At 41.9% G+C, this 25,620-nt stretch overlaps 3 non-coding genes across 3 annotated transcripts; all 3 read left to right on the forward strand.

Annotated features, from left to right (window-relative positions):
• The first annotated feature begins 239 nt into the window (after positions 1-239).
• Trnah-gug (transfer RNA histidin (anticodon GUG)) lies at positions 240-311 on the forward strand. Its single transcript has one exon. It is a non-coding gene; the product is annotated as a tRNA-His (tRNA).
• An 11,341-nt stretch (positions 312-11,652) lies between these two features.
• On the forward strand, positions 11,653-11,724 carry Trnah-gug (transfer RNA histidin (anticodon GUG)). The gene has a single exon. It is a non-coding gene; the product is annotated as a tRNA-His (tRNA).
• Positions 11,725-25,316: 13,592 nt separating this feature from the next.
• Positions 25,317-25,388, forward strand: Trnah-gug (transfer RNA histidin (anticodon GUG)). Its single transcript has one exon. It is a non-coding gene; the product is annotated as a tRNA-His (tRNA).
• Positions 25,389-25,620: the final 232 nt, after the last annotated feature.

The raw sequence follows: 25,620 nt of genomic DNA on the forward strand, positions 1-25,620 counted from the left end.
TTAATCTTCTTCTTCCTTTATGTATTTAAAGTGCATTTTGGAAACAACTCACTTAGGGAAAATGGAAAGGCAATGCTGTCAGCCTCATCCTGTGACGCTCTGCCTGTCCACCAGTGCTGGTGCGGAGAAAGCACCGCGGTCACCAGAGAACTGCTCGTGACGTCACAGCCACGGTCTGTGGTCCTGCAGCGTCTGCAGAAAAACCGCTTGTACCCTACTCGAGAGCTTAGGTGTTGCCTGCCGTGATAGTCTAGTGGTTAGGACATTGCGTTGTGGCCGCAAGAACCCAGGTTCGAATCCTGGTCACGGCATTGGGGTGATATTTTTATTTAAATATCTAGACAGCTAACAATTTCTCTCACTAGTTATCGGCGACAAAAGTATGTTGCATCCCGCATACGTTTCAATGAATTTTTATCGGCGTCAGTGGCTTCCCCGTTATTTTCTCTTGAATAACGGGTAAATACTTGGAACGCCTTCCAAATATCACTGTTATGCTCACTGCCAGTCTCGGCAACTTCAGTGATGTACTACATTGCAATTCAGACACCGAAAATTGTTCTCTGAATCGAGTTACTGATCTACTACTTGCTTATTTTACAACTTATCCCTGTCACCACAGAAGAGAGACCATCCCCATGTTCTAGTTACAGTGGCAAACAACAAGTTTGTCAAAGTATAAAAAATGGTGCAAAGTACATGTAATGACGAAATGTGTTAACTGTTATGGAGAGTCAAGCGCCTGAGTTTTTCTTGTCCGTATTTTAGATATTCACAACCGTAATTTCTATCCTGAGACAGATACAACACAACATTTCATTTTTTGTGTTTTGTTTTAAAAACGAATCCACTGCTGTGGCGTGGTAGACATTACCAGTTTCTATTAAAATAAGGAGGACCCGTCTGAAATGTTCCTGTTTGCATCATGGTAGTACAATATCACAAGCCTGGCTATGATGGCTGATCTGTGCGGGTGGCTGTGTTTACATCACCGTTGATGCTGGAAGAGTGCTGTCGCTGGTGAGTTTATCGCCTTGTCTCGTTCAGTTTGTGGTAAGATCTTATGGGACCAAACTGCTGAGGTCTTCGGTCCGTAAGCTTACACACTACTTAATCTAACTTCAACTAACTTACCCTAAGGACAACACACACACACCCATGCCCGAGGGAGGACTCGGTACTCTGCCGGCGTGAACCTCGCGAACCGGGACATTGCACCTGAGTAACCACAGTAACCAAATCGACTAAGTGTAGAAAGTGGTGATAACAGAATCTCTCTATGGAAGTATACCTTGCAGTGTATATATGATGATGCCTTCGCAAGACCTAATTCTTTTGAAGTGGAGAGATTCGTAGAGGAGGCAGTCAAGTTAACAAGTGATGACATCGCTGGAGTGCACCAATCGATATGCAGCATCACCATTTTCCTCAAGTTAAAGAATGCTGAGAATTGTAATCAAATTGTTGAGTTTTGTGTATATAATTTAACGCTTAAACATTCTGATGGAAATACTGATGAGATTAAAGTAACCCGTGCTTGCTTTGGTATTAGAACAATTAAGTTTTATGAACTTTCTCTGAAAATAATTCCCGAGCAAATTAGTGCTGTGTTGAGACCTAATGAAACTATCATAAGCAACGTCGCCGAGCGGTGGTCCCCTGCTCTTAAGGTTCAGAATCCCGCAGCGGATCAAAATCGATATGGTCAGTATCGTCTTACATCAGTGTTTTCGGCTATGCAGCTCTTGTGATATATGAGGGACTACCATGAACGTGCGCTGGCTGTATTCGACTGGATATGTTGTCGCTCAACGTACGCAAAGACGCTTGACAGAATTACCGACCGATGAGACAATGGTTGTAAAACTATGTCGCAGCTACCGGTGACACACTGGTAGGGGCTGGGCATTTCTCTGATATTTGAATGTCGTGAACGCATAAGCGGCTTTGTGCTGTTTGAAATTATAATCGCGCAGTCTCATAAGAGAAATTGAGCCGCCTGGAGGCTTGCTTGGACCATTGCAGCTTTGCCAGATGCTCCGGAGACGATGCGAACTCTTAATAGTGAGGTGAGGAGACACAGTAATAGGCATTAGTGTGTCATGAGTAGTTCCGTTTTACGGCATAGTCCGAGCACGACTCACGGCCAGGTACAACCTCCCATATGACGTCAACCATACTGATACGAACTCAAAAATTCGCAATGAAGAGATATAATTTAAGTTATCAAGTATCGATTTTATTATGTTAAGATGGCAGAACGATATGTGGATCGAATAGATGACTCAAATATTGTTTCCACCACTTTTGTATTCATTCAGGCTGATTTAACTTGCAAGTGACAATCTCTTTTGTGTTCAGGGTATTACAGATAAAAATATTGCTTGTCACCACTAACCTTACTGCCGCTAGGAATGTGGGAAGAGACAAGAATATATGTACATTTTTGAGGTATACGAACAGGACTGCTGTCACTGGGGCAGGTCATGTGACTTCCCATTTGTATAGTTTTCTGTAACTGTCTGCCAAAATTAAATTGGCAACCATGAAACGATATGGCCGATTCTTTGTTATTGTGTAAACTGTGATTTATGTGACAGAAGTGAATGACCTTTTAATTCTTGTTTATGCTTCTTGAAGATGTGGTCGTTCCACAGGTAGTGAGCGTTTTTATAAAGAGTATATAGTTAATTTATTTCGTAAAACTCCGCAAAACCTTCTGTTAGGCTGAGATTTTAATTGTTTTGCGTCCTGTTGATCAGAACCCTAATTTTCATTTCAGTAATGAAGTAGAAGATTTGGTGCGTTCTTCGAAAATACGAGATTGGTGGTTCTGTCAATATGCCACTCTCGTCAGGAATACGCATTTTACAGCTACTTTCAGCAGACAATTCGATCGTTTTTATCTTTCTGACTCTTTATGTAGACGTGATACGGGCTTGTTTCACTAATCACTACGCCGTAGCTGTAACTTTAAACCATCTGCTGCAACCAGTCAGACTGTATTGTCTCACATTAATATTGAACCAATCCCTCTGAAAGGATTCCTCCTTCGAGAATATCGTACTAGAGGTTTGAGCCCATAGCTTGTGTTCGCAGGACCCTTTCCTTCTCTTATGGAATGGTCGCCAGACATACCAAACCTTTGCTCCGGAAAGCGTTAATGCATTACGGCGCTGAGAGGGCGCGGTATCTCCGTCGGACCCAGGAATTTTATTATTTCATCTTGAGTCAACTTTGACTATGCCAGACAAGGTCCCTAACGTATTATGGATGTCCGCCATGTTAAGGTGAAACTTCTTCAGTTAGAGGCAACAACTGGAAAGAGTGTGCCAATGAAATCCCGCTCCTTCCTATAGGATGAACTGACCTCCCTACATCACCTCCTCCGCTTGCGGACGCGTCGCAAACGAGCATGTATTACGTCCCTTACCCAAAACGATGGTCACATACTGACATCCCATCGTGACATTTCCACAGGTACCTCTAATTGCGTTACCAACCTTTATGATGACCGTGCTACTGATAAGACTGTGTCTGATGGTTTTACTCCTCTCCTTGATTGCTTGGTTACTTCCCCATTAAATGACTTTCTCAGTGACTTTACTTGCGATGATGTACATCGCCTTATTGTTGATTCGCCATCTCAAAAATCTCAGAGACTCTACGGTTTCCTACCGAGCGAGGTGGCGCAGTGGTTAGCACACTGGACTCGCATTCGGGAGGACGACGGTTCAATCCCGTCTCCGGCCATCCTGATTTAGGTTTTCCGTGATTTCCCTAAATCGCTTCAGGCAAATGCCGGGATGGTTCCTTTGAAAGGGCACGGCCGATTTCCTTCCCCATCCTTCCCTCACCCGAGCTTGCGCTCCGTCTCTAATGACCTCGTTGTCGACGGGACGTTAAACACTAATCTCCTCCTCCTCCTCCTCTACGGTTTCCTAAGAAATTTTACATACATTTTTGGCTTGATATTGGTGATACCATAACGTCACTGGTAAAAGACATGATAGGGGTGGGGAGTTGACTTCTGACTCCTTCAAGGTTGGTAAAATCGTTCTAATTACGAAGACAACCGGACGTCCAGACACTGATAAATTCTGCCCTATCACACTAAATGTCAATTGCAAAACTGTCGCCCGGGTGGTTAATAGCCGTTTATGTGAATATTGCTAGAGAAAATTCTTGTTGTCCACCAAAGTTGTGTGCCCAGGCACACGATTCTGGCTTCTTTAGTGGAATGTCGCTACGTAGTCTCCGTGGTTGCAGCGACTTCCACCTCTGGAGCCTTGCTTTTATTGCTTTTAATAAGGCCGCGTCAGTCACGGATTCTTGATGCAGGTGCTCAAGGCGACCATCTCAATCACACTGCGTGTCATGTATTATCCAATCTTCTTACTAATATTCACACATCTGTCGTAGTGAATGGACGACTTACTCCCCAGATCACCAGCTTACCGCAGGACAGCCCGCTCTCCATGTAGGTTTTTGTCCTGTTCTTAGAACCTCTGCTTCCCCGTCTTGCTGATCAATTAAGTGGCTGGAAGATATTAGGAGAAATTTTCTCGGTAAGAGCGAATGCGGATGATGTTATGGGATTGCTACGTTGTGTCGCTGATACATCTGCTCAATGAAATATTAAATTCATTTTGTTCTCTCTCTGGGGCCCATATTGTTTTTTGGTCGTCAGTCTTCTGACTGGTTTGATGCGGCCCGCCACGAATTCCTATCCTGTACCAGATGTCCTCAATTATTTGCTGGATGTATTCCAATCTCTGTCTTCCTCTACATTCTTTGCCCTTTGCAGCTCCCGCTAGTACCATGGAATGCATTCCCTCATGTCTTAACAGATGTCCTATCATCCTGTCCCTTCTCCTTATCAGTGTTTTTCATATATTGCTTTCCTCTCCGATTCTGTGCAGAACCTCCTCATTCCTTACCTTACCAGTCCATCTAATTTTCAACATTCGTCTATAGCACCAAATCTCAAATGCTTCGATTCTCTTCTGTCTAGGTTTTCCCACAGTCCATGTCTCACCACCATACAATGCTGTACTCCAGACGTACATTCTCAGAAATTTCTTCCTCAAATTGAAGCTGATATTTGATATTAGTAGACTTCTCTTAGCCAGGAACGCCCTTTTTGCCATTGCTAGTCTGTTTTTGAAGTCCTATTTACTTCGTCCGTCATCGATTATTTTACTGCCTAGGTAGCACAATTCCTTAACTTCATCTACTTCGCCGTCAATCCTGATAAGTTTCTCGGTGCTCTCATTTCTGCTACTTCTCATTACCTTCGTCTTTCTTCGATTTACTCGGTCCATACTCTGTAGTCATTACTGTCCATTCCATTCTTCAGATCATATAATTCTTCACTTTCACTCAAGATAGCAATGTCATCAGCGAATAGTATCATTGACATCCTTTCACCTTGAATCTTAATTCCACTCCTGAACCTTTCTTTCATTTCCATCAATGCTTCCTCGATGTACAGATTTAACAGTGGGTGCGAAAGGCTACATCTTTGTCTTACACCCTTTTTAATATGAAAACTTCGTTCTTGGTCGTCCACTCTTATTATTCCGTCTTGGCTCTTGCACATATTGTATATGACCCGTCTCTCCCTATAGCTTACCCCTATTTTTTTCAGAATTTCGAACTTCTTGCACCATTTTACATTTTCGAACACTTTCTCCAGGTTGATTTTTCTCAAGTCTTGCTTCCATTAATAATGAACAGAAAATTATGCTATTGCCATTGCAGGGTTTTCAATACGTTGCCTTTGCCGACCGCGGTGGTGTAGCGGTTCTAGGCACACAGTCCGGAACCGCGCGACCGCTACGGTCGCAGGTTCGAATCCTGCCTCGGGCGTGGATGTGTATGATGTCCTTAGGTTAGTTAGGTTTAAGTAGTTCTAAGTTCTAGGGGACTGATGACCACAGATGTTAAGTCCCATAGTGCTCAGAGCCATTTGACCCATTTTTGAATACGTTGCCATTCTATTGGCAACGGTTGCTGCTAACCACAAATCGTTGGGAATTAGTGTGGATCGCTGTCCGACGAAAATGGCCGCACTCAATGGGCGAGAGGTGACGAATTGAATTCAGGGGGCAATTGGTGAGTACGAACGACGTCCTCTTAGTCTTCTTCACAAAACTCGGATCCTACGTTGCACAAATATTCCCGGTCCGTGCGATGATGGCTCGCAAATTAATGCAAATGTCCTCTCGTTTCCTTTGGCCAAGTCACATTTTTCGACTTCGGTATGGAGTGGTTGCAAGTTTCCGTCCGCTAGAAGGGTTGGTACTTCCCAGTATCAAAGTGAAAGCTTCAATATTGTTTATACGGCGTACCGTTTTAACATGTACTCTAGCAAATCATTCTACTACATCTCGCTTATTTACGTGTCTTCGTCCAGCCAGTCTGACTCCACGTGCCGATGTCACCCGGATCAACTCTAAATTTCAGTACGTACGTGAAGTTTGGACAAGAAGAGAATAGAAGCTTTCGAAATGTGGTGCTACAGAAGAATGCTGAAGATTAGATGGGTAGATCACATAACTAATGAGGAGGTATTGAATAGAACTGAGGAGAAGAGAAGTTTGTAGCACATCTTGACTAGAAGAAGGGATCGGTTGGTAGGACATGTTCTGAGGCATCAAGGGATCACAAATTTAGCATTGGAGGGAGACGAAGAGATGAATACACTAAACAGATTCAGACGGATGTAGGACGCAGTAAGTACTGGGAGATGAAGAAGCTTGCACGGGATAGGGCAGCATGGAGAGCTGCATCAAACCAGTCTCAGGACTGAAGACCACAAAAACAACAACAACAACACGTGAATTTTATATAATAATAAGTTTTCTTGGCGCTGACATTTTATCAGTGACACCCCTTATCATCGGATCCTCGCATTCTCTTTGGGGCGTTCAATCATCCCTCTCCCCAGTTGAAATGACCGCGACTTTGGTATCCTGGAAAACAGTGTGATTTTACGTTAGTCTTCCTATCCTTCTGTTGGAAGTCGCCTCATCGTGGTATAGGGGCATTAACGGTCTGATCCCGACTAGCAAACGCCTCCATCGCATTGGTCTTAGTCCTACTGATCTTTGCGACACGTGTCATTAACCTGATACGTTACCACACAGGTTTGTCTCTTACAGACGAGAACACTAGCACTGGATTTGCCGATAACTGGCTTTTCTTGCCCGATCAGCTGAAACTGCTTTCTCGGATGAATTTCTTCTGTGTCCAGACTTTACCGTTTTCCCTCGGACCAAGACTAATTCCATCGTATGGCTCCTCTGACCCGACGCCCACTACGTAGTCAGGTGTGACAACGATCCCGACCCCCTTGTTTTTCCCCAATATATGGTGGATGCCCATTGGAAATGGCTTCAGCGTTTTCGTGCTTTATTTGCAATTATGCTGCACCTTGTCTTTAATCGTGAAGGAATTGGGTAGCTTTTTTCTGAAGCTTTCTCTTATTGTGTTCTTCCTGGAGAAAAAACTTGTTTCCTTATGTGTCCTGGAATTGTGGAATTTTTGTCTACCAACTTTTCTTTTCATGAAACAAATAACAAAACTGAAGAAAAAATTTATGAAAATAAAAAGAATAAAAATGTGAAATAAAAAATCCACCCTAGTACCATGTCCAGGTGAGGGACCAGCGCAGTGACAGATTGGACGGAGGCACCGTGGGCAGGCCTCGGGTTTCGACCCGACCCAAAACACTGAAAACAAATAAAATGCCGACGATTGGAACATCTTTGCAGCGATCCTTTCCGGGACGACTAACTGCTGGATTAAGGTAATGACCTTAAGCTGTCTTATTTCTGCTGCCAGGTGCTACCGATGTGACATTCTGAGATTCCATTGTACAATTCAAAGCAAAGATTGGATTGAGATGCATCGAGCTGCCATTCCTCCAAACCAAACTATACTTCGAATTCTCTAATGGCATCCCAGGCTGAGATGTCTGGAGCCACCTGACACCCGAAATAAGACAGTGAACATGGGTCTAAGGCTAAAACCTTTAATTAGTAATCAAAAGGTGTTCGATCGCGGATTCGGGCCTGGCCACTGCTTAAGTTGTGATTGCAAAAGAGCAGTAATTGCGGACGAAGAGTTCCGGTAAGAAGTCACCCTCGTTCTACCAACGGCGCTGTCAAAGAAGAGCGGAAAAATTCAGGTCCTACTCTTGTTCTTTGGATGGGAAACTGTCCTAATAGGCGGACGAATCACCATGAGGATGTAGAAGGCAATGGTAACCACTGCATTAAAGAGAGACGACGTGTATCGACGGTACATATGGCCTGTGATGAAAAATTTTCATGATGACCTCTGTATTAGCAGAAGATTCCGGACTAGTCCCCCCATTGGGATCTCCGGTAGGGGACTGCCAAGGGGAGGTCACCATGAGTAAAAGATTCAATAACCAACGAAAAGGTGACGTTCTACGAGTCGGGACGTGGAATGTCGGAAGCTTGAACGTGGTAGGGAAACTATAAAATGTGAAAAGGGAAATACAGAGGATCAGTCTAGATATAGTAGGGATCAGTGAAGTGAAATGGAAAGAGAGTATTTCTGGTCAGACGAGTGTAGGGTAATATCAGCAGCAGCAGAAAATGAAACAATGGAGTTAGATTCTGTAAGAATAGAAAAGTAGAACAAAGAGGGAATTACTGTGAACAGTTCAGTGACAGGGTTGTTCCCATCGGAATCGACAGCAAACCATCTCCAATAACAATAGTTCAGGTGTACATGCCGACGTCACAAGCAGAAGAGGAAAATCAATTATTCAAAAAGAGTCTTAATCGCATTTACTATTATTATTATACCGGTATAATGATAATAATAAATCCGTTTAAGACTGTTTTTGAATAATTGATTAATCATACTAATCGCTGCTTCATCTCGACAACCATGCTGTCCAAAAAAAAAAAAAAAAAAAAAAAAAAAGGAGGAGGAAAGGATAAAGTACATTAAACGGGTAATTCAGTACATAAAGGGTGCTGAAAATCTAATAGTCATGGGAGACTAAATTGCAGTTGTAAGGGAAGGAGCACAAGAAAATGTTACGTCGGAATATGGACTTCGTAGTAGGAACGAGAGAGGGGAAAGACTAATTGAGTTCTGCAATAAATTTCAGCTGATAACAGCGAATACTCAACTCAAGAATCAGAACAAGTGCTGGTACACATCGAAAACGCCGAGAGATAGTAGAATATTTCCAGTCAGCTTACATCATGGTCAGGCAAAAATTTCGAAATCAGATACTGGGTTATAACGCCTACCCAGGAGCAGATACGGATTCAAATCACAGTTTAATAGTGATGAAGAGTAGAGAATCTTAAGAGACTAGTGTGGAAAATCGTTGCGCAAAGAAGTGGGATACGGAACTACTAAGGAGTGACGGGATATGCTTGAAGTTCCCTCAGGCTATAGTGGCTCCCATAGAGAAAGGATAAAAAAGGAGAGCATGAGAAGTATCTAGTGGTTAGTCGCCTTCGTGAGGACCGCTTCAAAGACGGTCGGAATCTCAGTAGTTGAGGTTCGTTTTGTTTCATGACGACACGGCCTAGTACCCAAAATGATATTATTCAAATTTATGTTGTAGTTCATTGTTTATGAAAATCCTACTTCCACATTATGTAACATATGTCACTTGATTACTTTCACCACAGTAATCTTCCTCTGTGTAGAATGTGGTCCAAAAATGTTTCATTTTTAAGATGGACAGCCTTATTTTTTAAAGGGCAATCTATTGCCGAAATAAATAACACAAAATTTTGTATGGGAGTAAAATTACACGTTAAGAAAAGAATATATATTGCTGGAGAGAGCATCACAAATCGCCAGTGTTACGGGCCCTGTGCGACTTTAAGCTGGCCCTGATAAGAGACTGGTCTCCTACGAGTACTTTGGTTCACACATTAAGACGTTTAAATAAGCTACCAAAGAGGTTGCAAGCTGTCGATTTGAAGAACGGTTTCGTATATTTTGTTTTTAAGTGAGTTATATGTTGCTGGTGACGTGACAATACAGCGTAAGCACTGTGTATGCCTGCTGTGTAAATCACATCTTTGGCTACATAGCGAAAGTACATCTGTATGCTGTACATGGGACACTGTACCTTGCATATCAAGCCGCAGCATGGTGCTTACGTTTAGATTCTACATGCGGACGGAGATGAAGCATGTGTCGTTATTCTTCCGCTTATTGCTGGGACTAGACGTATAGTTATCATCATGCGGACGATGCCTGCAACTTTCGAGGTTCTATTTTAGGTAAAATGTCTTGCCTTTTTTGTATTTACTGAAAAGGCGGTTTCTGAGCTGTTACACATGATTATCAGCTCTGTACATGCGCTTTCCTTGCGATCAAGGTTAAATCTGCTGTTAAGAAATTGTTCCATCTTCAAGGATTAATATCAGTCTGTCGTTAATTGATCCACGTATACACGTCATGCCTCACATTACTATTCCTCTTATTTACCATTACTACGGGAATATAAAGTTTTGTGGGGTTCCTTTTGTTCTGTTTTCTGAAAATATGGGGAACTGAATTACACGTGGTCCCTATGGGGACATTAGTACCGGTATTACTAAGTTTTGGTGTTTGTCTAATGAATAATAATCAAAGGCCACTTCGTATTCTCTTTAATTATTTTACGTCCCGGAGCCACTTACGAATTTATCAGGTTTTCATATTCAAACTGCATGTGAGTAAATGTTCTCTATCTGAATTCGTATCTGATGCGACCACAACTCACAGAATACGTTCTGCCTTCATTAGGATCTTTATTCAGATAAGCTGACATCGGTAGATGATACATTGCGGTGTGTGACTAACTAACTAGTGGCACAGGGTTTCACAAAGTGGACATTTGGGTATGCTCATGTTTTCTGCGTAACATTTATATATTATTCCTTTGCGTGCCTATTACAGCGACCATGGGGGTAGTTCTGAGCAGCTGAGAACTAAACAAGTGCCGATGCTCAGGTTGTGGAGAGTGCTGAGTGTGATACGTTTTGCACTCTACAACAAGGGGTCTAGCGCTCCATTGCACTCATTTTCTCCTTAAGAGAGGGCGAACTTCAGTTTTAGGATGTGTTAGCAAGTTCGAACCTGTTCGTTGTAATTTTTCGTTATTTAAAAGCTTGTTCAGGCCTCCTCGTATTTCTCTTGGCGCTACGAATGTTTTCCTTACTTCTGAATATCTCACCAGGAGAAGTCAGGTGGCGTTATTTCTCATTCATGAGTGAGAATTTGGTATACGAATGGGGACATTTTCAGGGCATTAACGCTGAAGTCATACAAATTAGGTAAGAGATTATATTTAGACAGGATTAGGACTCTTTCAATGTAAGGGGGCGGACTGAATCGGAACTACGCAACAGTTGACGTACTAATCTTCTTCTTTATTTATGTTTTTAAAGCGTGTTTTGAAAACAAGTCACTTTGGGAAAATGGAAAGGCAATGCTGTCAGCCTCATCCTGTGACGCTCTGCCTGTCCACCAGTGCTGGTGCGGAGAAAGCACCGCGGTCACCAGAGAACTGCTCGTGACGTCACAGCCACGGTCTGTGGTCCCGCAGCGTCTGCAGAATAACGGCTTGTACCCTACTCGAGAGCTTCGGTGTTGCCTGCCGTGATAGTCTAGTGGTTAGGACATTGCGTTGTGGCCGCAAGAACCCAGGTTCGAATCCTGGTCACGGCATTGGGGTGATATTTTTATCAACATTTCTAGACTAACAATTTCTCTCACTATGTATCGACAACCCCCGCTTACGTTCCAGTGTATTTTTATCGGCATCCCTGACTTGGCAGACAACGAGTTTGTCAACGAATAGAAAATGATATAAAATATATGTAATAACGAAATGCCACTTTATGGAGGGCCAAATACAAAACTACATACTGTCTATATTGAGACAGATACGATACCTACTTTCATCTGTTCCTGTTCTAAAAGTGATCCCTCTGGTTTGGCGTGCTATCATCTGAAGTACCTTCTGCTCATAACCAGATTATATTAAAAGCAGGGTAATCCGTCTGAAATGTTAGTGTTATCATCAAGGTACTGAAATATCACCAGTCTGACTTCGACTGCCGCACTGTGAGGATGTACAGCGTTTACATCACTACTACTGCTGCTGTCCGAGCGCGGTTGCTGGTGAGTTCAACACCGTAGCGCGTTCACAATTACTAACATCGACTAACTGTAGTAACTGATAATTGCGGAATCTCTCTAAGGAAAGATAACTTGAAGTTTACGTTTGATAATGCCTTCGCAGGACCTAATTCATTTGAAATGGAGAGATTAATTGAGGAGAGAGTAAAGTTAACAGGTGATGAAATCATTGGGGTGCACCAATCGATTTGTAGCAGTGCTGTTTTCCTCAAGTTAAACAATGCTAAGAAATGTGATCTAATTGTTGTATTTTGTTTGATGTAATGTAAGGTTTAAACATTCTGATGGCAATATTGGCGACGGTAAAACAACGCATGCTGGTTTTGGTGTTGGAACAATAAGAGGTTTTGAACATCCACTGGAAATAATTGCCAAGCACATTAATAGTGTATTACGGCCTCACGGAACTATTATAAGAAACGTCGCCGAAAGTTGGTCCACCGATTACAAATTTCAGATTGTCAGTAATCTGCACCGTATCAAAATCGATATGGTCAATACCGTCTTATGTCAATATCTTCGGGTATAAAGTTCTTGTGATATATATGAGGGGCAACAAAGGACGTGCGCTTGCTGTATTCTACTGGACGTGTTCTCGCTCAACATACCCAAAGACGCGTGACGCAGTTACCGACTGGTGAGGCAGCAGTTCTTAACACTAAGCCGCAGCTGCCGCTGGCATAGTGACAGTAGGCTATAGATAATTTCATGGGATTTTCTCTAGTATTTGAATGTCATGAACACATGATTGCCTTCGTACTGTTTGAAATTATAAGGTGCGGTTTCAGCAGAGATGCTGTGTCGCCTGGATGCTTGCTTGGACCATCTCTGCTTTGCAAGGTGCACCGGAGATGCTGCGCATGTTAATGACGCGATGAGGAGACACAGCAGTCGTCAGCGGTATGCCATGAGTAGTAGTAAGACATAGGCCGAGTGACTACTGGCCATTAAAATTGCTACACCACGAAGAAGACGTGCTACAGATGCGAAATTTAACCCACAGGTAGAAGATGCTGTGATATGCAAATGATCAGCTTTTCGGAGCATTCACACAAGGTTGGCGCCGGTGTAAGGAGGAGAAATGCGTACCATCACGTTTCCGACTTTGATAAAGGTCGGATTGTAGCCTATCGCGATTGCGGTTTATCGTATCGCAACATTGCTGCTTGCGTTGGTCGAGATCCAATGACTGTCAGCAAAATATGGAATCGGTGGGTTCAGGGGGGTAATAAGGAACGCCGTGCTGGATCCCAACGGCCTCTTATCACTAGCAGTCGAGATGACAGGAGTCTTATCCGCATGGCTGTAGCGGATCGTGCAGCCACGTCTCAATCCCTGAGTCAACAGATGGGGACGTTCGCAAGACAACAACCATCTGCACAAACAGTTCGACGTCTCGGTCACCTCTTGTTCGCATTGACGGCAGATTGAACAGTGGACGTTAAATTTCAGATGTGTGACGACCCGTGGATCTACCCAACGTTTCAGCAGGATAATGCACGACCGCATGTTGCAGGTCCTGTACGGGCCTTTCTGGATACAGAAAATGCTCGACTGCTGCCCTGGCCAGCACATTCTCCAGATCTCTCACCAACAGAAAACGGCTGGTCAATGGTGGCCGAGCAAGTGGCTCCTCACAATACGCCAGTCACTACTCTTGAACTGTGGTATCGCGTTCAAGCTACATGGGAAGCTGTACCTGTACACGCCATCCAAGCTCTGTTTGACTCAATGCCCAGGCGTATCAAGGCTGTTTTTACGGCGAGAGGTGGTTGTTGTGGGTACTGATTTCTCAGTACCTATGCACCCAAATTGCGTGAAAATGTAATCACATGTCAGTTCTAGTATAATGTATTTGTCCAATGAATAGCCGTTTATCATCTGCATTTCTTCTAATGGCCAGTAGTGTGTATTCTGAAGAAGTAGATTATGTTGATGCACTGATTAATTATTTGTGATGAGGAAAGAGACTGAAGCATTTTTAGAAGAATCTTTTAATATATTTATTTAGATGATGAAAGGCGAAGGATTTAATTTGAGGTAATTTATTTCAGATTTTGTACTTTATTGAGGTACCTTGTAGTTAATCATTATTGGTTGTGACATTTGTATCAGTATATTGAAAGGTACACCCATCCGTAATTCCCAATTTGAATTTGTGGCTAAGAGTAACTGTTGAATATTTAATTTCATTTTTACGAGCCGCATCTTTGAAAAGATCTAATTTGATGTTGAAGACTGCTTAGTTTGTCTTCTCAAGAACTGTAATTTTTGTGTATTAATGTTTATGAAGCAAAGACAGATAACTTCTCAATACAGAACTTATCTAGTCAGGAAATTAATTATATTTGATGATATAAATTATCCGTAGTCATTGTCGGCATACTAAGTCCACGCCAAAATATGAGTTATAATCTTCAAATTTTTTAAAAAGGCAGCGTCCTGCAGCAGACACATCTCACTAGTTAGTTGTAGCTCAGAAAATGTGACGCACTTTCAAAAAAGCAATGTCACGGTTTTTCCATTATGCAGCAGGTAAGAAAAATTAAGTAATAAAAAAGGAAACATTGAATTTTTCCAGGGCCAATACATCAGTACAAAAGTTTAATGATTCACAGTGTTGAATTCAGACAGTATTCCTGCCATTAGAATGTTTAAACAGACAGGGAACTAGGTAGGCATGTTCGTATGATTTCTCGCACTCAAATTTTGCAGAATATTCTCGCCATCGAATTCTTATGTTCAACGGTTACGAATTCCAGTGCTGAAACTTAGAGTGCCAGAAAGCAAACTATTAATCAACAATCGTACTGTTTAAGATAACACTCACAAGTAAGGATTGAGCGTCAAGGAGTTTTTTTGTGAAGTCAGGTAAGTGCACTGCCCCTATTGTTTTTCTTTTCTTCTTCTGTGGCGTGTTTCAAAAGGAAAACTTCCGCGGTCGATTACGTACCAATCAGTCTGTAGTATAAGATGGTAAAGAATGTCAGGTTGGGCCCCACCACACACGACTTATTGAACGTTAGACATTTTTCTGTTTTCACGGCAATATGACCGTGTTTAGTCCAACAGAAGCCCCGCCCAGTAACTCTACTGTTGTCCGAATATTAAATGTGAACGGTACCTTGCTGAAAGCATTCGTGGGTTATGAACAACGTTTTCGTGTATAGAGAACCATAAAAAGTTTGGAAGATGATGGAATGAGACAGTTCCTCAAGGATCAGTCGGATAATAGATAACCTCGTACGTTAGTCATCCTTGAACAACATGGCTGTAAGGAAACAAATGAAGTATATATGGAAGTATTGTTACGAATTGGAGTACACGAATAACAGGGTCAGGTATATTGCATAAGAGGTTTAGATTAGCAACTTTAGGTACTCTCTTCAGCACTGAGAAGGATTCACATGAACTGTTATTTGGATGTCTTATGTAAACTGTTCCACGATATCAATATATATAGTTTAACTTTTTCAAAAATACGAAAACGTCAATAGGATCATAAGCACAAGTCATATCCAAACAAACATTTGTAGTCAGGGGTGCAGCTCCTTTTCCGAAAGCCATACTGTGATAATGGCAGATTTGTACTATTTTTCTATCGCCACACATAGCTTCAGAAAGCATTCATAGTCTTTGCTTAATATGATAATAGTGATAGTGGACGATATACATCTGCTATTGAAGGATCGTTATCGAGATTTGATAAAGGCACTATAATTTCTGTGGTCCATTCTGCAGGAATTCCGCTTTCTGTCTACATTGTACGAAAAATAGCAACGGCATGTTTTTTTATACCGTCGGGAAGTTGCATATCATAGGATAATTTATTGGATCGACTCCAGGTGCCTTGTCAGTAGAATACGCGTAATCTCTAATCCTTGCATTACAAACGGTTTATACACGGATCAGCCAGAATATTATGACCACCTACCTAACAGCCGGTATGACGATATTGCAGTTCCGAATTACGATGCAGTGTTCCTTCCGACAGGAACGGATACAAGCTTTCAAATTTCGTCAACCACGTTGATACAAGCTAAACGATTCGCAATAGACAGTACCAATATTGAGATATAATTTAAGGTATCGATTATGGAAGCGAAGTCGACCGCAACACTGCTCAGCAGACACTTTCATTTCACACTAACTTGATATTACGTAAATTCCTGTTTCAAGACATGTTTCTAACATCAACACAACAATGCTCACTGTTCGCTGATTCAGTGGATACCGAATGAATGTTCTGATACTGTATTTTCCGATTTCTGTAACAATGTTGTAACCAGATAAATTCTTTACCCCATATTTTGCTACCATAAACTGAGCAAAGGATAATAGCATTCACTGGTGATCTCGTCCTCTGCCTAATTACAAGACTGTATCACGTATGGAGAAAGGAATCGACAGTGCAACATCAAAATCCTGTTAAACGATGTGTTCGGATACATCGGTCATTCAACTTATGTTGACCGACAAACGATCATGTTGTACTCATTAAGCATAGTGGATTGCAAACACATCTGGTGAATTAATATAAATAAAACTATTTTTTCGCTAACCACAAGCATGGAAATTTGGTTGCTACACGAAATCTGTCCATTTTCGGAATCACCACAACAAATGCTTTAAGGTGAGACACTTCACGCAAAATTTTTGAATATTTTTAAATTACCTAAAAATTACGTTTATTTTGTTTTACTGAGATGGTGGCAGAAAGAATTGTGGCTGGAATAGGTAACTCAAATATTATTGCCACCACTTTTACATCCAAACAGATCTAATCTGCAATGGACAGTCTCTTTCGTGTTCAAAATAACATAAATGAAAATATTTATTGTCCCAGGTAACCTTACTTCCCCTGGGAAGGTGGGGAGAGAGATAGACACCTACAGCAGTTACTTATAAGTTGTCATTGGGGAATGTCGTGAGACTTCCCATTTGTGTAGTTTTCTGTGACTGTCTGCCAAAATAAAATAGGCAACTGTGAAACAATATGGCCGACGCTTTGTTATTGTGTGAACTGTGATGTCTGCGAAGAGTGTGAACGACGTTCACCAACAAGCCATACACCTCGAACTAATGTTTCGATTTATTTACTAATAATTGGAACATAGCACAAGTGAACTCAGGGACCAGTCTCCTAGAAGGAGCTGTAGCCATTTTAAATACATCGGTGTAATCTATTACCTGTCTCTGTGCCGTCATTTTAATTTATAAGGGCTCAGAGTTTAATAGATTTTTGACATGCAGTGATAGGAAACGCCACAACCTATATAAGTAACACAACTGCTACCGCAGTGAAAAAAATGCTGCAACAAAAAGAAGACAACATGTAAGAGTTTGCGCGCCAGAAAAGATTTTTACACATCCTGGACCTATAAAGTATGCTGCAACTACTGGAAACAGTATATCTAACTTTGTCAAAAATTTTAGCTACGTTACCATACAGTACATCACCCTCTAACACTCGAATGTACTCTTAACAGGACTAGAGGTAGCCTGAGTGGATCGCTAGACAGAATTCCGTTTTCATTAAGCGTAGTGGGAATTCGGTGCTGTATCTGCTATCCGCTTTTCCCCAAGTTTTAAGTAAAGTCAGCGTCTGCCTGATGTTTGCCTCTGAAGTTTCAAGTTCCCCCGCGTGCTCCTGTGCTTAAAACATTCGGAATCGCCAGTCTGCCCATTTTCTCCCGCCGGATGACTCACTATCGGGTTTTCAGCATCCTCCGCTAAGCTCAACGTAGATGAGGCTGTCGCTGGCTGTGGTTCGCGGCGTTTTGGTGTGTGGCTCAGTCCTGCGGAGTGTCTCACGAAGCCCTAAACTTCATATGGCTGGAATTCTTGCATTTTATTTTGTAACTTAACTGTGATTAGTTTCGAGACAATCTGTACAAGTCAGTTCTTTAATAGTATTCCGGTAACTCGACTGACAGCAAACACCTGGAACAGCGGTACGATACTCTTCCCACATACTGGAAGAGATTAAGGCCGTCAGCGATTTTAATACTCAAAAACAATGAGAAAAGATAATATAATATTAGTGGATTTTTTTAAAACCTAATGTTAGGAAATAGTATTTGTTGTGTATCAACGTCACTGCGCTGCAAATTCATACACGCGCAAACCATCAGCACGATGTTTGTGTACGTAAAATCAAAACGTAGTACAAAGATTGGTCAGTATTGAAACTTTTGGTACAGTATTGCTAGGCAGAGAATTAGCAAACAGTCAGTGGGGTTCCAATTTAGTGAATTACGTTAATTATTTATAACTGTCTGTTATAATTTCTTTCAGAAACACCAATGATTATTAAAATTAACAGTTCCTAACGCCCCTTCCCGACTTCGCACGGGCAGTACTAAGTATCTGCGACTGGACGACTTGTTTACAACATGCAGTGGCATGCACAAAACTTCGTCAATCAGTTTGTCTATTACTGAAAACCACACCAAGATCCTTACAGTAGTTACCGAGATTAGACTTCACATACAAGCTGAAAAACATGGCGTCGGAGTTTACATTGTGTATAGATTCTGACAAACTTCGCGGTTCTCTAGAGTTGTGGCAGCTTCTCACTTTACTGCTTTTCTCGCCAGATGCTCCCACCTCTGTAATGACTAGTTATAACTGCCATCATTGCCACGATTGTAACTCGAAACGACAGTCAAAAACGGAACAGATAAAAAAAGAATGTATGAAACATTTATCATTAATTATTGATAATGATTTATATACACAAACTTTCCATGAGAATTAATCTATTTATTAGTGGAAATCATATCAAAACCCCCGAGAGTACTTCCTGAGATTAGCACGAACATGCAGGCAAAAACCGTGTTTGGGATTTTAATTTATAGTATCAACAGAAGGAAGTGCTTCACTTCCTGTTTTACACTATTTTGTTGAAGATATTGAGAGGGATGTGTGAAGGAATGAGGAAGTTTAGGGATTTAATACGAGAAACATTTCTAGACATTAATCGAGTCACCATCCATCTTGTCAGTGAGAATTTTGTCTCCTCAATTAAATCCGCTGTATGTAATTTCTGCTAGTGACTATATCTTGAGATATTGTTTGTTTGTGAATGGGTTTCCAGTGTTTGTCATGTGTGTTGTTCCTATTGCTGATTTTACGAGTTTATATTTTGTGTCTGTAGTATCTTGAGCAAGTTTTACATGTAATTTGTGTGATCCAGACTCTAATAATTTACCTTTTTATTGTTTAAGTTGTGAACTAATTTCCATTGTGGAGCGTGTAGACTTCAGCAGTCTGTTTCGGTCTGAATAATAGACACCACAAATATAATTGAGGCGTTGACGGCCAACGACCCGTCCAGTGCAGATGCATACCAACCTCGAACTCTTAAGGGAAACGGCGAAATGCCGCGATTAATGAGGGTAATGAGGAAGGGTTATTACATTAGTAGAGGACTGTTCATTTTTTTACAGAAATATGGGGTTTCATATATCGATATTTAAAAATGGTCATTTACGTCTTCCTCTATTGGTAAGTATTGATATATCGATGGAGAAAATAACGGTGGACCGATTATACAAATAACGGCTGAATATCGTAAATATATTGCCGGTTATAGAGCTCTATATTTAAGCACTGGTTTATTATTAGATATTCTGTTCATCAACAAGCTAGCAGTCTGCCTATCACTGACAGAAAGTAAAACGATGCACGTTTACGCTTGGCGGTAACCACTATCCTAACAATGGTAACTGCAGGTAAGTGGCACAATAATAGGTGTCTGATGGGTCCGTTGCCGGCCGGCGTGGCCGAGCGGTTAAAGGCGCTACAGTCTGGAACCGCGTGACCGCTACGGTAGCAGGTTCGAATCCTGCCCCGGGCATGGATGTGTGTGATGTCCTTAGGTTAGTTAGGTTTAAGTAGTTCTAAGTTCTAGGGGACTGATGACCTTAGAAGTTAAGTCCCATAGTGCTCAGAGCCATTTGAACCGTTTTTTGATGGGTCCGTCGTTCAGTTCCGTCAAATATCGGATTTGTCCGTAACACTTCATGTCAGTTTCCCTGTTTTTCGTTTCCGCCAACGCCAGCGACCTAGCATTTGTACTGTCAAAAATTCGTGATGTAGCTAAACGTTGCAGTTTCTGTACGAAACGTCAAGCGCCGACTAAGTCAGAATTTCCTCTCACACGTCTGCCGTCCACCGCAACACAGTTTTGTCATTTAGATTTTTGTTCATCATTTTCAGCAACTGTTTTTGATGAAAACCTATGTTAATGAATAGCACACTATAATTGCATTAAAATTTTTTTTAAACTCCACTGTCGTGCTATTTATTCACATAAGAAATCTTGCTAGTCCACTTACTCCACAAATCCCCAGTGCAATCGGACTTCATATTTTGTGCTTTCACACAGTCAAAGAGAAAGACTGGGCATGTTGAAAACACAAATAGTAGTAAAACTACTTCACACTGTGAAAGTAAAATTATGATCGACCACTATTTCAAAAGAACAACTTCAAATATTTACCGAAAATAGTGAAGAAAATATAATACAGAATAAAAATACCGGCACTTAATATTGTAATTTTGATATCGATATATCGCCGAATTAGATATACTGGTTGATATCGACATGTCGAAATTATATTTGCAGCTGTACTCTCTAGTGTGAGGTATAAATTGAGAATTAGGTCTAACGGGAGGTGTACTAGGGTAATGTGTGCCGTTGTGGTGACCACTGTGTGCGGATGGCGGTCAGCGCAACTGTCTACAGGACACATGGGTTTGGATCCCAGTCTGGCACAAATTTTTAACTTCTTCTACTGATGTCTTTAAGTCAACACTGTGTTGATAAAACCATATTAGGTATTAGCCTGAGTCATTATGAAACACTAAAAACAACTAAAATGCCGACGTTTTGAGCGTCTTTACAGCGATACTCTTCAGGGCGCCAAACTGCTGGATTTTGGTGACAGTTTATATTGTCTTATCTCGTCTGTCAGGTAGCTGCCTATGTCATATTCTGGGATGGCATCGTACAATTTGAAGCATATTCTTGAATGCGTCGAACTGCTATTCGAATTGTCCAATGGCATCCCAGACTGAGACGTCGGTAGCTACTTGACAACCGAAGTAAGACAGTTTCATAGTCTAGGGGTAATAAAAACGTTTTAGATCCCGGCTACGAACCTCGCCACTGGTAAAACTGTGACTAAAAATCATCTGCTATGGCGGGGGAAGAATTCGGGAGTAAGAAGTCACCATTGTACTGCCAACGGCCTTGTCAAAGGGAGCGGGGGTCAGACAGAGGTTCAGGGCACGCTCTTGTCCGTGGGGTGGAAAACTGCCTCTAAAAGGCGGAAGAACCAGCATTGATCAGCGGCAGGAAGATGCACAAGATAATTGAAACCACTGCATTAAATACACACATCGTGTATCCACAAGACATGTGGCCTGTGAAAAAGTGTCATGATGATTTCTCCATTGGCAAAAGATTACAGACTAGTCACTCATTCGGATCCCATGGGACTGCCAAGGGGGAGATGACCATAAGATAAAGATATAATAACCCATGAGATAAAGATATAATAACCAACGAAAGAATAACGTTCCACGAGTCGGGGCGTGGAATGTCAGAATGCGGCAGGGAAGATTGAAAATCTCAAAAGGGAAATACTGAGGCCAAGGCTAGATACAGTCGGGGTGAGTGAAGTGAAATGGAAAGAAGGCGAGTATTTCTGGTCGCAGAAAGTTGGATAACGGAATAGGATTAGTCATGAATAGAAAGGTAGGACAAAGACTGAGTTACTGTGAGTTCAGCGATGGGATAGTTCTTATCAGAACCAACACCGACAATAGTTCAGGTATACACGCCGACGTCGTAGGTCGAAGATGAAGAGACAGAAAAAGTATATGAACGGGTAATTCAGTGCGTAAAGGGAGATGAAAACCTAATTGTAACGGGGGATTAGAATGCAGCTGTAGGGAAGGAGCGGAAGAAAGGGTTGAGGAAAAATATTGGCTTGGTACTAGGAGTGAGAGAGGAGATACAGTAAATGAGTTCTGGAATAAATTTCTGCTAGTAATAGCTGATACTCTGTTCAATAATCACAAAAGGAAGAAGTATACTTTGAAAAGGTCGGAAGATACGGGAAGATCTCATTTAGCTTACATCACGGTCAGGCAGAGATATCGAAATCAGGTACTGGACTGGAACTCGTACCAAGGAGCATATACAGAATCAGATCGCAATTTAATAGTGATGAAGAGTAGGCAGAGGGGTAAGAGGCTAGTCAGGAAACATTAGTGCAGACCGAGCGAGGTGGTGCAATGGTTAGCGCAGTGGACTCGCAATCGGGAGGACGGTGGTTCAATCCCGCGTCCGGCCATCCTGATTTAGGTTTTCCTTGATTTCCCTAAATCACTTCAGGCAAATGCCGAGATGGTTCCTTTGACAGGGGACGACCGACTTCCTTCCCCGTCCTTCCCGAGGCCAATGGTCTAGCTGTTTGGTTTCTTCCCCCAAGTCAACCCAGCCTAATCAGTGCGCAAAGAAGTGGGATACAGAAGTACTAAAGAATGAGAAGATACGCTTGAAATCCTCTGAGGATATAGAGACTGAGATAAGGAGTAGCTCAGTAGGCAGTTCAGTTTAGGAGAAAAGGACATCTCCAGAAAGAGCAATCAAGGAAGCTGGAAAGAAACCGTAGGTATAAAGAAGGAAACTGCAAAGAAACCGTGGATAGCAGAAGAAATACTTCAGTTGATCGATAAGACGAGGAAGTAAAAAAATGTACAGGGAAATTCACGGACACAGAAATACAAGTCACTCAGCTGAGAAAAAAGTAGAAAGTGCAGGGAAACAAAGACTAAATGGCTACATGAAAAATGTGAAGAAATCGAAAAGGAAATTGCTGTCGGCAAGACTATCTAGGCATATAGCAAAGTGAAAACAACCTTAAGTGATACTGAAAGCAAGGGCTGTAACATTAAGAATGCAATGGAAATCCCACTGCTAGATGCAGAGGAGAGAGCGGATAGGCGGATGACGGACAGAGAAAGGAGGACATAAGAAACACTGTCAAAAGGACATTCCTGGCCAAGAGATGTATAGTAATATGAAAAATGGGTCTAAATTTGTGGAAGAAATGTCTGATGTACGTTTGGGAAGCAGCATTGTATGGTAGTGAGACACGACTGTGGGAAAACCTGAAAAGAAGACAATCGAAGCATTTGAAATGTTGTGTTACAGAAAAATATTGAAAATTAGGTGCACCGATAAAGTACGGATGAGGTTTTCCAGAGAATCGACGAGAAAAGGAATGTTCGGAAAACACTGATAAAAAGAAGAGATAAGATGAAAGGAAACCTCTTAAGACATTAAGAAATAACTTCCACGGTACTAGAGGGAGCTGTAGAGAAAGATTGATTGGAATACATCCAGCACATCATTCGGAACGTAGATGAAGTGGTTGGCACAGGAGAGGAATTCGTGGCGGGCTGCATCAAACCAGTCAAAAGACTGATGACAAACCCCCTTCCACCCCCACCCCCCCTCCGAAAGAAAAAAAGAAAAAAGAAAGAAAGAAGGAGAAGAAGAAGAAGAAGAAGAATCTAGCTATTAGTCGCCTTCACGAGGACTGCTATATGGACAGTGAGAAAATTGGAACAGAAGAGAATCGAAGCACATGAAATGTTATGTTACAGGGGAATGATGTAAATTAGGTGGACTAATAAGGAATGAGGGGGCTCTGCACAGAATCGGAGAGCAAAGAAATATGTGGAAAACGCTGACAAGGAGAGGATGATTGAATATTTAAAACATAAGGTTCATATGGACGCGCATGTTACTTTCATGGTTATGTTAGTTAAGGTAAGATGGTTTTGTCTTGCGTTCTACTGCAAAGGCCATTTATGAGCCGCAACACATGCTTTTCGGCTTTATACATGTGCTTTCCTTGTGACCAAGGTTAAATCTGCTGTTGCCGTCGAGAGATTTTGCTTCATGTCCAAGGATCAGTATCATTTTGTCCTTAATTCTTCGTTGTAGATAGGTCATGGCTCACGTTACTATTCCACTTACTTACTGTTACTACGGGAATATGAAATTATGTGGGGTTCCTTTTGTTCTGTTTTTTGAGGGTACTGTATGTGGTAATGTATTACACGTGGAAGCTAGGGGGACATACGTAACCGTGTTGCTAAGTTTGTGTGTGGGCCTAATGAATAATTATCAAAGGCTACTTGATATTCTCTTTCATTATTTTTCATCCCGAAGCCACTTACAAATTTATCGCGCTTTCATAGTCTGCATTCGTAGTTGATGGGAGCACAATTCACTGAATACATTCGGCCTTTCGTGGAATCGTTATTCAGCTAAGCTAACATCGGCAGATGTTCATTCATTTCTTGTTTCTTTGCGTGCCTGTTATAGCGAGTATGTGATAGGTCCGAGCTGCTGAGATCGGCTAGTTGCGTGCTGATCCTCAGTATGTGCAGAGTGCCCACAGCGATTAAATCTCCTTACGAATAGGTGTTGTACTCTTCACATGGAGTGTACATTTGCGTTCCACGCATTTCCTCTGTAAGAGAGAAGACACTGTATTTTCAGGCTGTGTTAGCAAGATTGAACCTATCGATCGCAATTTTGCACTACTTAAAGCATGTTTCTCGTGGCACTACAGATATTTACCCACTTCCGAATATCTCACTACCAGAAGTCAGATTGCGTTATTTCCCAGTCACGAATGAAAATTCTGTATACGAAGAGGGATATTTTCAGGGAATTAACACTGAGGTCATACCAGTTACGTACGTGATTAAATTTAGACAGGAGTAGGAGGCTTTCAATGTAAGAGGGCAGATTGGAGTGACACTAGGTAACGTTGACCATACTGGTCTTTCTCTCGTTTTATTTTATTTTTAACTTGAATTTTCGAAATTTGCCAATCAGGTAAAATAGAAAGGGCCGCTGGCAGCCGCATTCTGTGACGCTCTCGCTGTCTCCTGCGAGTCCTGTCCCGGAGAGCGCGCCACCAGCCTACCAGAGAACTGCTCGTGACGTCACAGCCACGGTCAACGGTCCTGCAGCGTCTGCAGAAAAACGGCTTGTACCCTACTCGAGAGCTTCGGTGTTGCCTGCCGTGATAGTCTAGTGGTTAGGACATTGCGTTGTGGCCGCAAGAACCCAGGTTCGAATCCTGGTCACGGCATTGGGGTGATATTTTTATTCAAATTTCTAAGCAACTAGCAATTCCACTCATTGCTTATCGACAACAACAATATACTGCACCCGGTTATCTTTCAGAGAATTTTTACCGTCGTCAGTGGCTTCCCTTTACTCTCAGAGAAATAACGGGTAAAAAATTGGGACGCCTTCCAAAAATCACGAGGAAGTCCGCCGCCAGTCTCGGCAGCTACAGCAGTCTCCTACACTGAAATTAA

The sequence above is a fragment of the Schistocerca nitens genome, chromosome 2 (genome assembly GCF_023898315.1).
Source record: "Schistocerca nitens isolate TAMUIC-IGC-003100 chromosome 2, iqSchNite1.1, whole genome shotgun sequence".
Classification (NCBI taxonomy): domain Eukaryota; kingdom Metazoa; phylum Arthropoda; class Insecta; order Orthoptera; family Acrididae; genus Schistocerca; species Schistocerca nitens.